Here is a 13,439-nt window from a genome sequence, read left to right on the forward strand (position 1 = left end):
CAGTGCGTCTAATGCGAGCGAAGACAAGATGCCTCATTGGCACATTGTTTCACAGTAAACCATCAGCATGCAGGTCCAAGTGCACGCTTATCTCTGAAAGCTATTAATCTTTCTCTTCCAAAATCTAATCTTCTCATCTGAGGTACAGATAATCAAGTATTAGACACACTTTTAATAAACATGTGTCTTATTTTCCTGATTCGAAACACCTGAGAGTGCTCCACGGTCTCCACATCAGCCCCTTAACCGTGGAGCAAGCTGGCAGACAAGCAGGGAAATTATTTTTCATTCCCAAAAGGGGATTTAGACATTTTTTTTTGTTTTACTTTATTGGGGTGACATTGGGTAATAAAATTATATAGGTTTCAAGTGTACAATTCTATAACACATCGTCTGTCTATTGTATGGTGTGTTCCCCATCCAAAGTGGTCTCCCTCATCACCCTTTATACCCCTTTACCCTCTTCTACCTCCCCCAGGCCCTTTCCCTCTTGTAATCACCATACTGTTGGTGTCTGTGAGGGGGTTTTGTTTTTGTTTTTGTTTTTTCGCTTAATCCCTTCACCTTTTTCATTCAGTCCCCCAACCACCCCTCCGTTCTGACAGCTGTCAGTCAGTTCTCTGTATCTATGAGTCTGTTTCTATTTTGTTTGTTTATTTACTTTGTTCATTAGATTTTACATATAAGTGAAATCATATGGTGTTTGTCTTTCTCTGACTGGCTTATTTCACTTAGCATAATGCTCTCCAGGTCCATTCATATTGAAAAAGGTAAGATTTCCTTCTTTTTTACGGCTGAGTAGTATTCTATTATATATATCTATTACAGCTTTTTTATCCATTCATCTACTAATGGGCACTTGAACTGCTTCCAAATCTTGGCTATTATAAATAATGCTGCATATATTGTTTCAAGTTAGTGTTTTGGGGTTTCTTCATATATATTTCCAGAGGTGGAATTGCTGGGTTATAAGGCAGTTCCATTTTTTATTTTTTTGAGGAAACTTTATACTGCTTTCCACAGCAGCTGTACCAGTCTGCATTCCGGCCAACAGTGTATGCGGATTCTCTTTTCTCCACATCTTCACCAGCACTTGTTGTTTGTTGACTTATTGATCGGAGCCATTCTGGCAGGTGTGAGGTGACACCTCACGTGGGTTTTACTTTGCATTTCTCTGATGATTAGGGATGATGAGCATCTCTTCATATGCCTCTTGGCCATTTGTATGTCTTCTTTGGAGAAGTGTCTATTCAGATAGATCCTTTGCCCATTTTTTAATTGGATTGTTTGGGGGGTTTTTGGTGTTGAGTTGTATAAGTTCTTTATAAATTTTGGATAATTTGGACTTCAACAATAAGAGGTGAAAAAGAGAGAAGATGATTTTAAATAGGGTTGATATTGCTAAACCTGGGGCTCTGCCATTGCTGCATAATTGGGATGAAAGTGTTAATGTGAGGGGAAAGGACAGATACCTGTGTCTGGGACAAGAGGTCCCACTAAGGTGGGACAGACAGTGGGACAGGTGGGTCTGCCAGGGTTGTTTAAGACCAGCTTTGGCAGACTTAGGCAAAGGGAGAACTTGGAAGATTCCATAGATAGTTTATAGAGCTGAAGAATAGGTTTAGAACCAGGCCCTCGATTACCTAGGGCCGTGGTCGGCAAACTGCGGCTCGCAAGCCACATGTGGCTCTTTGGCCCCTTGAGTGTGGCTCTTCCACAAAATATCATGGCCTGGGCGAGTCTATTTTGAAGAAGTGGCGTTAGAAGAAGTTTAAGTTTAAAAAATTTGGCTCTCAAAAGAAATCTCAATCGTTGTACTGTTGATATTTGGCTCTGGTGACTCATGAGTTTGCCGACCACTGACCTAGGGCATTGTTGGGTCTCCAAGTGATGGGAAGTACGGGCTGACTGCCAGGATCTCACAGGAGAATGAATCACCTCCAACCAGTCTTCGGTGTCACTTGGCCCCTGGGTCACACACCCAGGGCGAGCCTGCTTCGCCTGACCTGTACTCGTGAGCCTCCTGACTCAGGGCACCTTGGCAGTGAGCAGAGATGATGTTCCCAGATGTGGCTGCCCGCCAGCAAGGGCAGCTGGTTGGGAAGGGCGAGGAAACCCTGTGTGGCAATGAAGTGTGGTGCTTGGAGCTCAGCAACAGGGCACGGAGAGCAGGCCCAGCAAGCTGAGTCAGCCTGGAGAGGGCCGGGTGACCGGCGGGAGCCAAGACACTGACGGACATCAAGGGCAGAATTGAGATGTGGAGAACAATGACTCAGTTACCGGAACTGAGGTACAAGGGTTCCCCATTCTGCCCTGGGTAGAATGTCAGTGGCACCCACTGTGTGAGAAAAGGTCAGAGAAACAATTTGTAAATTACTTGAGGTGAGAATTGTGGTAAAAAGCAGGGATGTAGAAAGCTCTGGAGAGCTTCATGTTTCTGCAGTTGGTCATCACAGGTGTGACCCTCAGTCAGGCCCCAAGTTGCCGGGACCCATCTTAGAGTGACTTATGCCTAGAACGCATGTACTGGTCCATGTAATTGAAAAGTCCCTGGGGACTACTAGGGCATTAGTGTGAGAATTCGGGTGCTCAGAATTTATTATTTCTCCGCCACTTGGGTCTGCTCTTCTCTGGGCTGGCTTCATCCTCAGGCACATCTTTCCGGCTGCGGAGGAATGAGACTACCAACAATGCAGTTCCGGGTCCTTCTAGCAGCAGGAGACCCTTCCAAGTCAGTAGTACTAGCCCAGGGGCCAGGCCTGGATCTCACTGAACCAAACGGAATAGCAGGAGGATGGAAGTGCCCGTGGGCTAGTCCTGTACGTGAGCCCACCACGGACCCCAGCCTCTAACCATGATGGCCTGGAATGGTGGTTCCCAAAAGAATGCGATGGGGATGGATGCTAAGTCACCAGGAACCATGGAGAGCCAGTGTGACCAAGTTCAAGTTTGTGAATCCTCCCAAAATTTATAGCTGGAGTGTTTCTCTGCAGCTGGTATGCCTAAGAGTTCTAGCATTTACAAATTGGTCTGGCTGAGCAGCGTCTGAACAAATCCTTTTCCAGCCTTGAAGCAAAGTGTGTGTGTGTGTGTGTGTGTGTGTGTGTGTGTGTCTGTGTATCACATTTCTCTCTCGGGCCTGACTCTCCAGACACATTCCCTCCTGCTGGGATCCAGAGTTGCTGGAACTGACACTTTCTCTCTCAGCTTGGCACTGACTGGACCTCCCCTCCCTTCTCTTTTTCTTCCCCCTTCCCTCTCCGCTCCCGTTTTCTCGTCTCCTCCCCTCCCTGTGCTGGTTCTGAGCTCATCAAAAGCAAGGATAACATCACTGACAGGTTGAGCTATTGTCACAGAACTCTTCTGGGAGAAAAAGGCTCATTAATTATTTGCAGTCTTTGATCCTGTGCGTTGAGAAGCAGTGTCCCTGGGGGGCCGTATGTGTGGAGGGTGAGCAGGGCTGCAGGGAGGGGCCAGGCTGGGACACAGTTTTCTAATAATCTGCACTGGGCTCTCCGGGATTCTCAGAAAGACAAGACGGCCTTGTGAGTGGTGTTGTTATTGTTGCTTAATTAATGATTCTTCAGGGAGCCGGCATTGAAAGAGGGAAGAAATTCACACTGAGAACTCATTGTTATCTTAAAGAGAGCTCTGAGCTGAGCTGACAAAGACACACACAAAAGATGCTGTCCTGCCATCTGCCCTAATGGGCTTGACTCTAAGCAGTAGCATGCATGGGCTCTGCGGTCACGCAGGTCACTGTGGCTGTCCCTGTCTGTGTGTAACTCTGTGCCCACACATCTTTCTCAGGGTCTCTCTCTGTTGGTGCCTGTTTCTCTGGGTAAATCCTTTGCTCTCTCCATTTCTTTTGTCTCCTCTGTATCTCTGTCTCCCTCTGCCCTTTCTCCCTCCCTCCCTCTCTCTGTCTCTATTTGCATCATCTCCATGTATGTCCATCTTTCTCTGTCTCTTGGCTATCTGTTCTTCTGTCTCTGGTTCTCTCTTCCCCTCTCCTTTTCTCTCCTTCCCTCCTCCCAGTCCTTTCCTCTTCTTTCTGCTGCTGCCTCCTCCCCTCCTCTACTTCTCCTGTCTCTTCTCTGTCCTCCATCTTTCTTTCTTTCTGTCTCTGTCTTCGTCCCGCTCCCCATCTCTATTTATTTCACTATCTCTGTCTCATTCCAAGATTTTCTGTGACTCAGCTCCAATAACTCTTTTTTATCTCAAATGACTAACCAGACACGCAGGGCTTTTTAGCACAGTTGGACATTCTCCACCTGCCCAAGCTCCTAATAGCCTGATTCTGGTCTAAAATGAGAAGCCTCTTCTCCATCCCCAGCCCCCACAAAACTTAGGAAATTACTTCTAACTAACCCCTGGTCCAGGCTCACGTCCTGTCTTTTGTGATGAAAAGCACATCTCAGGCACAACAATTCTGCTGGCTGGCCCTGTTATGCACTCTTTTATCTCACCAGGGAGCATGAAAATCAGCAGAAGGCACCTTGATCTCTAAGAAGCCTGTAACTCCAAAGACAGGAGGCGTCCAGGCATCAGAGTGATTATTCTCTCTAAAAAGCCTGGGTTATTAAAACGTGTTACAAAGCCGATCGTGCTGTGCTCTTAGTCAAATCAAAACAGACAGCCATGGTCTAGTGACAGATGAAATTCTTTTTTTCATAACTTGTATCTTCTTATCCTTATTATAAAGTTAATATAGTTCATGGAGGAAACTTGTGAAAAGACAGTTAAGAATAAAAAGATAATACAAATCTGTAATTATTCCACCCAAGGAAATGCATCCCTCTTTAACAACGTGGGTATATCTCCTTCAGTCACGTCTGAGTGCTTCTCATTTCTTACCAAAATTGGCTCCCATAATCCATCCTGTTTTGGAACCTACTATTTTTACTTCCCAGTACATGGTGGACAGCTTTCTATGTCAAGAAATAGTTATTATTTTAATCACTGAATAATATTATTCTATTACATGGATATACTCATTAATTTATTCACTCCCTTACCGTTACATATTTAGTTTTAACTGTTGCATTGATTTAAGAAAAAGGTCAATGGGCATGCTTGTAGATTAATTGTTTAATGCATCATTAATTTTCTGAAGAATTTTCAGAAAATACTTTACTTGAGCAAAAGTATTAATATTAACACTTTTTGCTGTATAAAGAATTCCTTGTTTTTTTATACTTAGACAATCAAATTTATATTTTCCCTGTGATTTTGGATTGATATCATGGTTACAAAGTCATTCTCTGCTCCAAAGTCATGCAAATATCAACATGTCCTAAAGCAGAGCTGGTTCTTACACCATCCTCTCCACACAGCGATGAAAGAAAGACTCGCTCCCACCTTCAGGACAGAGCCTGGCCTCCGCATACACAAGACAGGAACAGGCACTTCTCTGTGGCTCGCAGGCATCCTCAAACTACGGCCTGCGGGCCACATACGGCCCGCCAAGGACATTTATCCGGCCCGCTGGGTGCTGCTGCCTGTCCTGCTTAGCAGCCGACTCGTCCCGGGCCCGCAGTGCGCATAGGAATTTGTTCATAGTTTTTTTTTTTAAACTATAGTCCGGCCCTCCAACGGTCTGAGGGACAGTGAACTGGCCCCCAGTTTAAAAAGTTTGAGGACCCCTGCATAGTCTCTAATGAGGAGCCGACTGGTGCAACTGAACTTGTTGGCTAATTATTGTTAGAAAGAGCAGCTCAGTGAGGATTATAGGAAAATGCACTGGTTGCCTTTGATTTTCTTACTTCGTGGATGCACCCGGCAGCTCAATCATTTTGAATGACCTGAGAGGACTTATTTCATTCTCTTAACAACCAGGAGGTTTCTGTTGAGGTAGCCAAGTAGCAATTTCTATCCCGAACATTTTTTCAGACAGAACTCACCATGTCCAGGGTGTGTAGCAAACGGCTCTGCAGTAGAGACTTCTGCCTCCATACTGAACGTAGAAGATATGTGTTGAGGAAAAAATACTGGCCTTACCCATGTAAAATGGCCTGTCACTGCTCAACATTTTTTTGGAAAGGATCATTCATCTAGGGAGCCTGTAAGTGTGTGTCGAGCAGCACTGTATCTGTGAGGATACAGTTTGGCTAAATGTAACAGGAACATTCAAAATGATGGCGGCTCAGAGAAGTTTATTTTTTTCTCACATAAAGTAAGTCTAGAGCTGGCACCTCGGTCCAGGGCCTGTATAGCTGTTCCACAACCTGTCAGGAGCCCAGGCTCCCTCTTGCTCCCAATTCTCCCTCCAGACTGCAGCCCCCTTCCTTGTGGCCTGTTATAATGCTAGTGCTCCAACCTTGGCGTCTGCATTCCAGCAGCAGGAAGAGGATAGGGGAAGGAAAAGGGTGACTCCATTTTTAAAGGAGACTTCCTGGAAGTCAGCCATATTTTTTATTTAAATTTCATTGGCCAGCCCAACCGGTTTGGCTCAGTGGGTAGAGTATCGGCCTGCAGACTCAAGGGTCCCAGGTTCGATTCCAGTCAAGGGCATGTACCTTGGTTGCGGGCACATACCCAGTAGGGAGTGTGCAGGAGACAGCTGATCGATGTTTCTCTCTCATTGATGTTTCTAACTCTCTATCCCTGTCCCTTCCTCTCTGTAAAAAAAATCAATAAGATATATTTTTAAATTTTTTTTTAAATTTCATTGGCCAAAATTAGTCACATGGTCACACTAGCCACAAGGGATACTGGGAGACATGCTCAATCTTTACTAAGGAAGAAAGGAAGAGTGGATATTGTGAGGTAACTAGACCTTTCTGCCATGGGGCCTGAACCTTTCTATGTAATAAAAAAAATTTATAGGTAAATTTTAAAAGATGAAAACATGCTGTGACATTAGAGTTTTACACAATCAAAATAATAAATGTTTGTGTTTCTAATGACAACTGCTTGAAAAAATCATGAAAATTATGGTTGTCCATTCATTCATTAACTAGATTCATTTAATGGTATTTATTTAGGGCCCACTGTGGGCCTGACACTGTGGGTGCTATGTATTCACTGGTGAAAGAAATGGCCTCTGCCTACAGTTTCCAGGGAGCTTCTAGTCATAAGAGCAAGAGCATGTGCTGCGAACGATGAAGCTCCCAGGGCAGAAGGAAGAGGGAGAGAGGAAGGGAGGCAGCTGAGGGAGGTAATAAATTTACTTTGGAAAGTAAGAACCAGGGGTCCTCAGCTGGGGAGAAAGAGCCACACAACAGAAACCGCACACTTCCAAGCACCATTATGCTCTCGCTTGTCACCAGACTCCTGAATTCCCCCTGTCCCCACACCTTTGTGCAGGCTGCTGCCTCTTGGAACTGGGTCCAGACCAAACTAGACTAAGATGTCCACAACTCCCGGAGACGTACTTTGAGAACGTACTTTGATGATAATAATGTCACTAGTACTGTGACTAAAATGCCTACCATTTTTACATACAAGCTGCCAAAGCACTATCTTCAAAGTCATTTAATTTTCACAACATCCTACAAATGAGAAGTTCTCAGTCTCCCATTTTGCTGATGAGGAAAGTGTAACCTCCATGAGCCTCAGTTTCCGGAAGGAAAACATGCGGATGAGGTACTTCCTCGGCCATCACTAGTTCCACCCCTGCATATCCTCCCAACAGTGGATTAAGCATAACTTCCACAGCATTAGGCATGACCTCCACAGGTAGGATACCCTGACCTTCAGACTGTGTCCCAGCGCTGTCTGAACACCTAGTATAACCCTTCATAACACTTTACTGTTATTCATGACTTAATTGTCCATCTTCCTCATAAATTTCAGGCTCTATGAGAGTAACAATCATGTTTACCACCTTCCTTGACAAAGCGCAGGGCCTTATCAGCACTATTTAATTAAGTAAGCACTTTAGGCCCAGCCCGAGACCTTCAGACTCTCCAGGGCCTACAATACTGTCAGGGACTGGAACGCATAATCTATTGTCTCCAAAATTTGAAATCAGCAAAATTGAAATGAATAAATATCAACTGTCCATAGCACCATGACAACCGTGTCACATTAAATTTAACATTTGTGAAAATGACTTTACATTTACAAACCATTTGTAGAGCTTGCATTGTAAGAATGTCTCAGTATGCACTAGAGAAATCATAGGGAATTATTAATGAAATATTCCTCATAGCCAAATAATTCCAAAAGCACAATTTTTAAAACGTTATTTCAAAAATTTTACAGGAAACAAATGCATTTGCAATGTGGGTATATTTCACATATGACTTGGGACGAGACCCCAGAAACAGAGAAAATTCTTAGAGGCTCAAAGGTATTCAAAGGGCCCAAGGCCAACACTGGGCCTGGCATATGGAGCCCAGTAAACAGGTGTGGTGCGGATTAATGGCAGCTGGGGGGTCTATAGGCAAACACATTCGCGCATAAACATAGTTTATTGTGATTACTAGTATTTTTCATCTTCAAACATTGACTAATGTCTACCATCCATGAAATCATTTGCATATGCCCCTGTTTTAAGCCAATTCGAGGAGAGAGGCCTGAGCAGGACAGACGGCCTCTCACTGGACTTCACATGCTTGAAAGTTACATTAAAGAGCCACATCTGTCAGCCACCCTTCCTCCAAAGCCTTGATCCAATTTGAGCCTATTCTTTGAACGCAGACTATCTGAATCAGATCCAAATTGGATCCTTGTCTCTGAAAACTGCAGCCTCCCTTGTCCTGATTTTGTCCGGGGTTTTAAAGTCATTTCCCATTCCTCCTCCTTGGACACGGAGGCTTTTTGGCTCTGGGGTAGAATTTATTCATGGGCTCAAACTGGTACAGATTGCAATGTGTGGTGATGAAAATTCAGTCTCAAAAGATCTGTGAAAATGCCCAACTTCATTTTTTGCTAGTCTTCCTGTGAGTCATCAAGCCCGTTTCTGTAACACCTTGTATAATCTAATATTGGAGTCCATTTGAAGGAAATCACAAAAAATGATGGGCAATTGAGCAAAAATCACTGGCCGGCTATGGGACATTTTATTCTGTCTCTTCTAAGACCTCTGGAAGTCAATGGCAAAAATCAATTCACTTGAAAATTCAGATTCTGTCATCACTGAAATTCTGAGAAACACAGAGGTATAATAGCTTACCATTTTGGGGGGGACCTGGGGGAGGAGGATTTCAAACTACTATTTTGAAGAAAAAAATATTTTAAAACTAGATTTAAGAGTTTAATTTGGGGTGACTCCCACCTTTTAAATTTTAATCAGAAGTTAAAGGCCAAATAACAACACTTCTACCTTGGGAAATTAAGAGAAGAGCCTCTCTCTACTCAAATATATTATTAACATCTCATCTTAATTAAATGTGGTTACTGACCTCAATAATGGGATTTGGGGTGAAGTCATTTCTGAGTGTTTTTTTAAAGAGCTATTTCTTTCTTGAGTCAACACACACAGAGCTTGAAATGTAAATGCATTATTTATTGTTGTGTCTTTGTAATTTTTAATTAAAATGATGTTCTTTCACTGCAAGTTGATAGTGACAATACATTTTATTGCCTGCTCCACTGTAAGTATTTTTAATTATTTATGTAAAAATATTAGCACAGCTGGCTCTTCTTGTTAGTGGTCAGATTTTCTGTTATAAAGAAGCCAGTGGGAAACAAGGCCTAATAAATTAAACAAGTGAATTATTAAAGATTTAATATCTTCAGTGGCTAAAAAAAGAACTCTGACTTTTATAATGATCCAGAGACAAAAGATTTTCATTATTAACCTCAATTAGAGGTTGGATTTGGTTAATATAAAACCAAATCCATTTGGATAAACCATTGAAAGATTATTTTACAAATCAACCACCGTTTTAACATTCGACTACATATGTTGTTATAACTTTGCCATAGGCCAGACTTTCATTATTGAAAGCATGGTTTCAAATTGGTTACATTTGAATATAATTATGGTGGTCATTCTTGTCTGCTTGAGAAATTAATTCTCAGAACCAGTACAGAAAATAGTGACAACTGTTAATATTATTTCTTGCCCAATGTTTTCCAAACTGTTAGATCTGCTTAGCTGGTTTTTTAAATTTTAATAAAAGCATTTGAAATAGAGGAGGGTTGCTACAGAAGCAACCAATATAGCATTGATTGAGAAAGCCACACATTTCAGGGTTGCAGCAGAAGTCAGTCGGATTATCTCATTTTATCTGTCAATCAGCAACACCAGGCAGCCGACACACTCACCTCGGGTCTCATGAAGGGCTCATCACGGCTTTAGCGCGAGCAGAGGCAATGACGCTGATGAGACCGTAGTCAGTGAGTCATGTAACTAATTCAAGAACCGCGTTTCATCATCTGCTCTCAGTTTGCTTTTCAAAGGAATCTCAAAGCTTGTGTTTTCAAGTGATGAGATTGTAAACTACTGTTCTCCTACACATGTTTAATTCAAGGGTTTTCTTGTATATTCTAGCAGCTTTGGCAGAACCTCACGTAAGCTCAGACCTTACTTATATAGCTGTCTTTAAACAGCTTGGATCCCTCTGTGAGGGCTGCGCATGTGAAATGGACCACTTCTTCAATCACGGAATCATTCATTCATTCCACAAATGTTTGATGAACACTTATCACATGCTGGGCCCTGTTGCAGGCATTGGGGATACAGCAGCAGCAAAGACAGTTACAAACATCTGTCATCATGGAGGTTATGTTCCAGTGGGGGAGAGAGAAAATAAAGAAAGAAAATAAAGCAGAGGAAGAAATGGGCGTCTGTAACTGTAGATAGGGGCCAGGGAAGGCCTTGCTGATGACATGACATTTCAGTAAAGAACTGAAGGAAGTAGGGGGTGAGCCATGCAGGTATCTGGAAAGAATCCTCCAATCAGGAGAAATAACAAGTGCAAAGGCCTTGAGGCAGGGCATGCAGTGTGTGAGATAGGAGGGGGTCTTAGTGTGCCTGGGGCAGAGTGAGTTAGGGGGGAGGGAGGAAGAGGGAGAGGATAGGGGTAAGGCTTTTACTCTGAAGAAGATTGAAATTACATACTCTGGTGGTTTCAGAAGAGAGTAGGTGGGAAGGGTTAAGAGGAAGGGAGATAGCAGGCAAGGGTGTTGTAGATTTGGACTTGAGTGGGAGCAGGGCAAGCAGTGAGAAGCAGGCAGATGCTGGGTATGTTTGAAAGTCATGGCAACAGGTATTTCTAACCAACTGTGTGGTATGTGTGTGTATGTAAGAGAGAGAGAAAGAGGTAAAAAAAAAGTTGACTCAAGGCTTTGCCCTAACCCCTGGAAGAAGAGGGTGGCCCAGGTATGAGAAAGGCAGGCTCACTAGCAAAGTGACACAGGGGGAGGGGGAGTATCAGGAATGCGGTTTTGATTGTGTGGAGTTTGCGACCCAGAGAGGGAGCAGGTGACCTGGAGAGTCTGAGCTAGAGATAAAAGTCTGGGTGTCACCCACATTCAGATGGAATTTAAGTCCCTGAGCCTTTGAGATGGCCAAAGAGGAGAGTGAAGATAGAAGAGAAAGGAGGCTCGGTGGTGGAGCCCTGGGACACACTGAGGCTCCCAGGAGGGGCCCTGCCTGGCACGATCTCCATGAGGGCTGACCCTGAGATACTGGGCCAGCACATGCACTACAACACCTCCTCCAAATTGGGCAGCCAGACCCCAGCGCAGCACATCCAGAGTCTCTGAGGGGCTGCTGCCTTGGGCCCCAGTGGGGAGAGGACTCTCAGCCGGGAGCTGATCTGCCCTGGGAGGCTCTTGGCTCATCCACCAACTTGTCTTCTGCATCAGCATGTGCCTCCTCCTCCAGCCCCCTTCCTGCCATGGCCGGGCTGTCAGCCTCTCTGTCTGTGCTCACGGTCACAACAGAGTGGCTGCATTTACTTTGTCCCAGACACCGTTCTTGGTGCTTTACACATATACTAGTAATCACCTTCAAATTCACAACAACCCATTTCACAGGTGAGGACAGTGAGGTCCAGAGAGACTCAGGAACTTGCCCACGGTCACACGGACTAACGTGCAGGAATCTGATCACAAGGCAGACATTTTGACCTCCCTGCTCTTCTGCCTCCAGAACCAAAGCAAGAGAAGCTTGGCCCTCCATGTACAATGACAAATGACCCAATAGCTTTACTCAACCATAGTTCGATTTCTCAGAATAAAATTGTACATTCTAGTTCTGATGTCAGCCAATAGTCCTGAAATCTAGGACAACTTTCCCCACTGAATACCAACGCAGCAACCTCTGCTGCCTGGATTCCTGGAAGGACCGCAGGGAGGGCATTTGGGGAGAGTGGCCTGGCCTGGAGGCTGCAGAAAGCACTCGGGGATGCGTGGTTCAGGCGTCCCCCCACCCCACAACACAGAAGCCCTTCCTGCTGTCATTTGACAGGGACAGCTTTTCCTGCTGGACACCACCTGCTGCCCATTGGCGGTGCTAAACGTTTTCCCTGGCTGCCTCTGCCATGGGGTGTCCTCCCTCTAATTCTTTCAGGCCCCTCCCTGGGCATCAGCGAGAGCTATGCTCCATGTACAGTCACTTCTAGAGTTCCCAACTTACTGTAGGAGATTAGAAAATCTCAAGCTTGAAAAATGTGTTCTCTGCACAGATGCAGAGGAAACAGATCCTGACTTGTCATTCCACCAGAGACCCGGCTTGTCTCAGGGGCTGCACTGGGAAGGGGGGGCCCCTGGTCTCAGGTGGCCTGGCAGAGAGAAGTGGTATAACCCAGCGACTCTAGCGGCCAGCCTACTGCCAGCTTCCTGAGTGCAAAGCCTACTCACTCCTCTTCCACATGTGGAACCTCGGGCAGACATTTCATTTCTCTGTGCCTCAATTTCCTCACTTATTAACGGGGCAATAATACCTGGTTTACAGAGTCACTGAAGGATGAACTGGGTAAGTCAGTAAAGTGCTTAGAGCATAGTGTCTGGCACATAGTAGGCATTTAATTAACTGATGATCTCTCTTAGCAGAGTGTGGTGTGTAGCTGTTCTCCAAAGGTGGCTCTTTGAGAATCAGAGGGGTGTTTTCCTATGGTCTGTAGTTGTTGTGCGTTACAGACTTACCATCAAGGAAGTTTCTGGGAGCTCCCATTAGGGATGTTAGTGGAAAGTAGTCACCGCTCCCGAGAATGATGATGGGTTTCCACCTTTGCTCCTGGAGCGCCCTGCTGGTGTCCACAAGCCAGCCCCAGGTATCGCACTGCTAAATCCCGCGAGGGCAGTCTCATCCTCATTCCTAGGAAAATTGAAGGGAGCAGATAGAAGTTCCTAAATATTGTCACCTGTTGTTTGCTTGCTGCAAGCAAGTACTCAGAAATGACAAAGCAAATGGATACACGGTAAACCATTATTAAAGATAAGATTTAAACAAGTGATTTTTGAAGTTTTGCAACTTAGCTTTTGGCGGACAGGTATGCTTCATTTTGCAATATTTCTGGAGTGTACATGGAACATAGTCA

General features: G+C 44.6%; 1 protein-coding gene across 3 annotated transcripts in view; it reads left to right on the forward strand.

Moving 5' to 3' along the window:
• CDH13 (cadherin 13) overlaps nt 1-13,439 on the forward strand; it is a gene marked incomplete at its 3' end in the record, with an annotated part of 1,096,460 nt that overhangs the window by 1,005,122 nt on the left and 77,899 nt on the right. The window lies entirely within an intron of this gene.

Source organism: Plecotus auritus (genome assembly GCF_963455305.1).
Source record: "Plecotus auritus genome assembly, chromosome: 10".
Lineage (NCBI taxonomy): Eukaryota > Metazoa > Chordata > Mammalia > Chiroptera > Vespertilionidae > Plecotus > Plecotus auritus.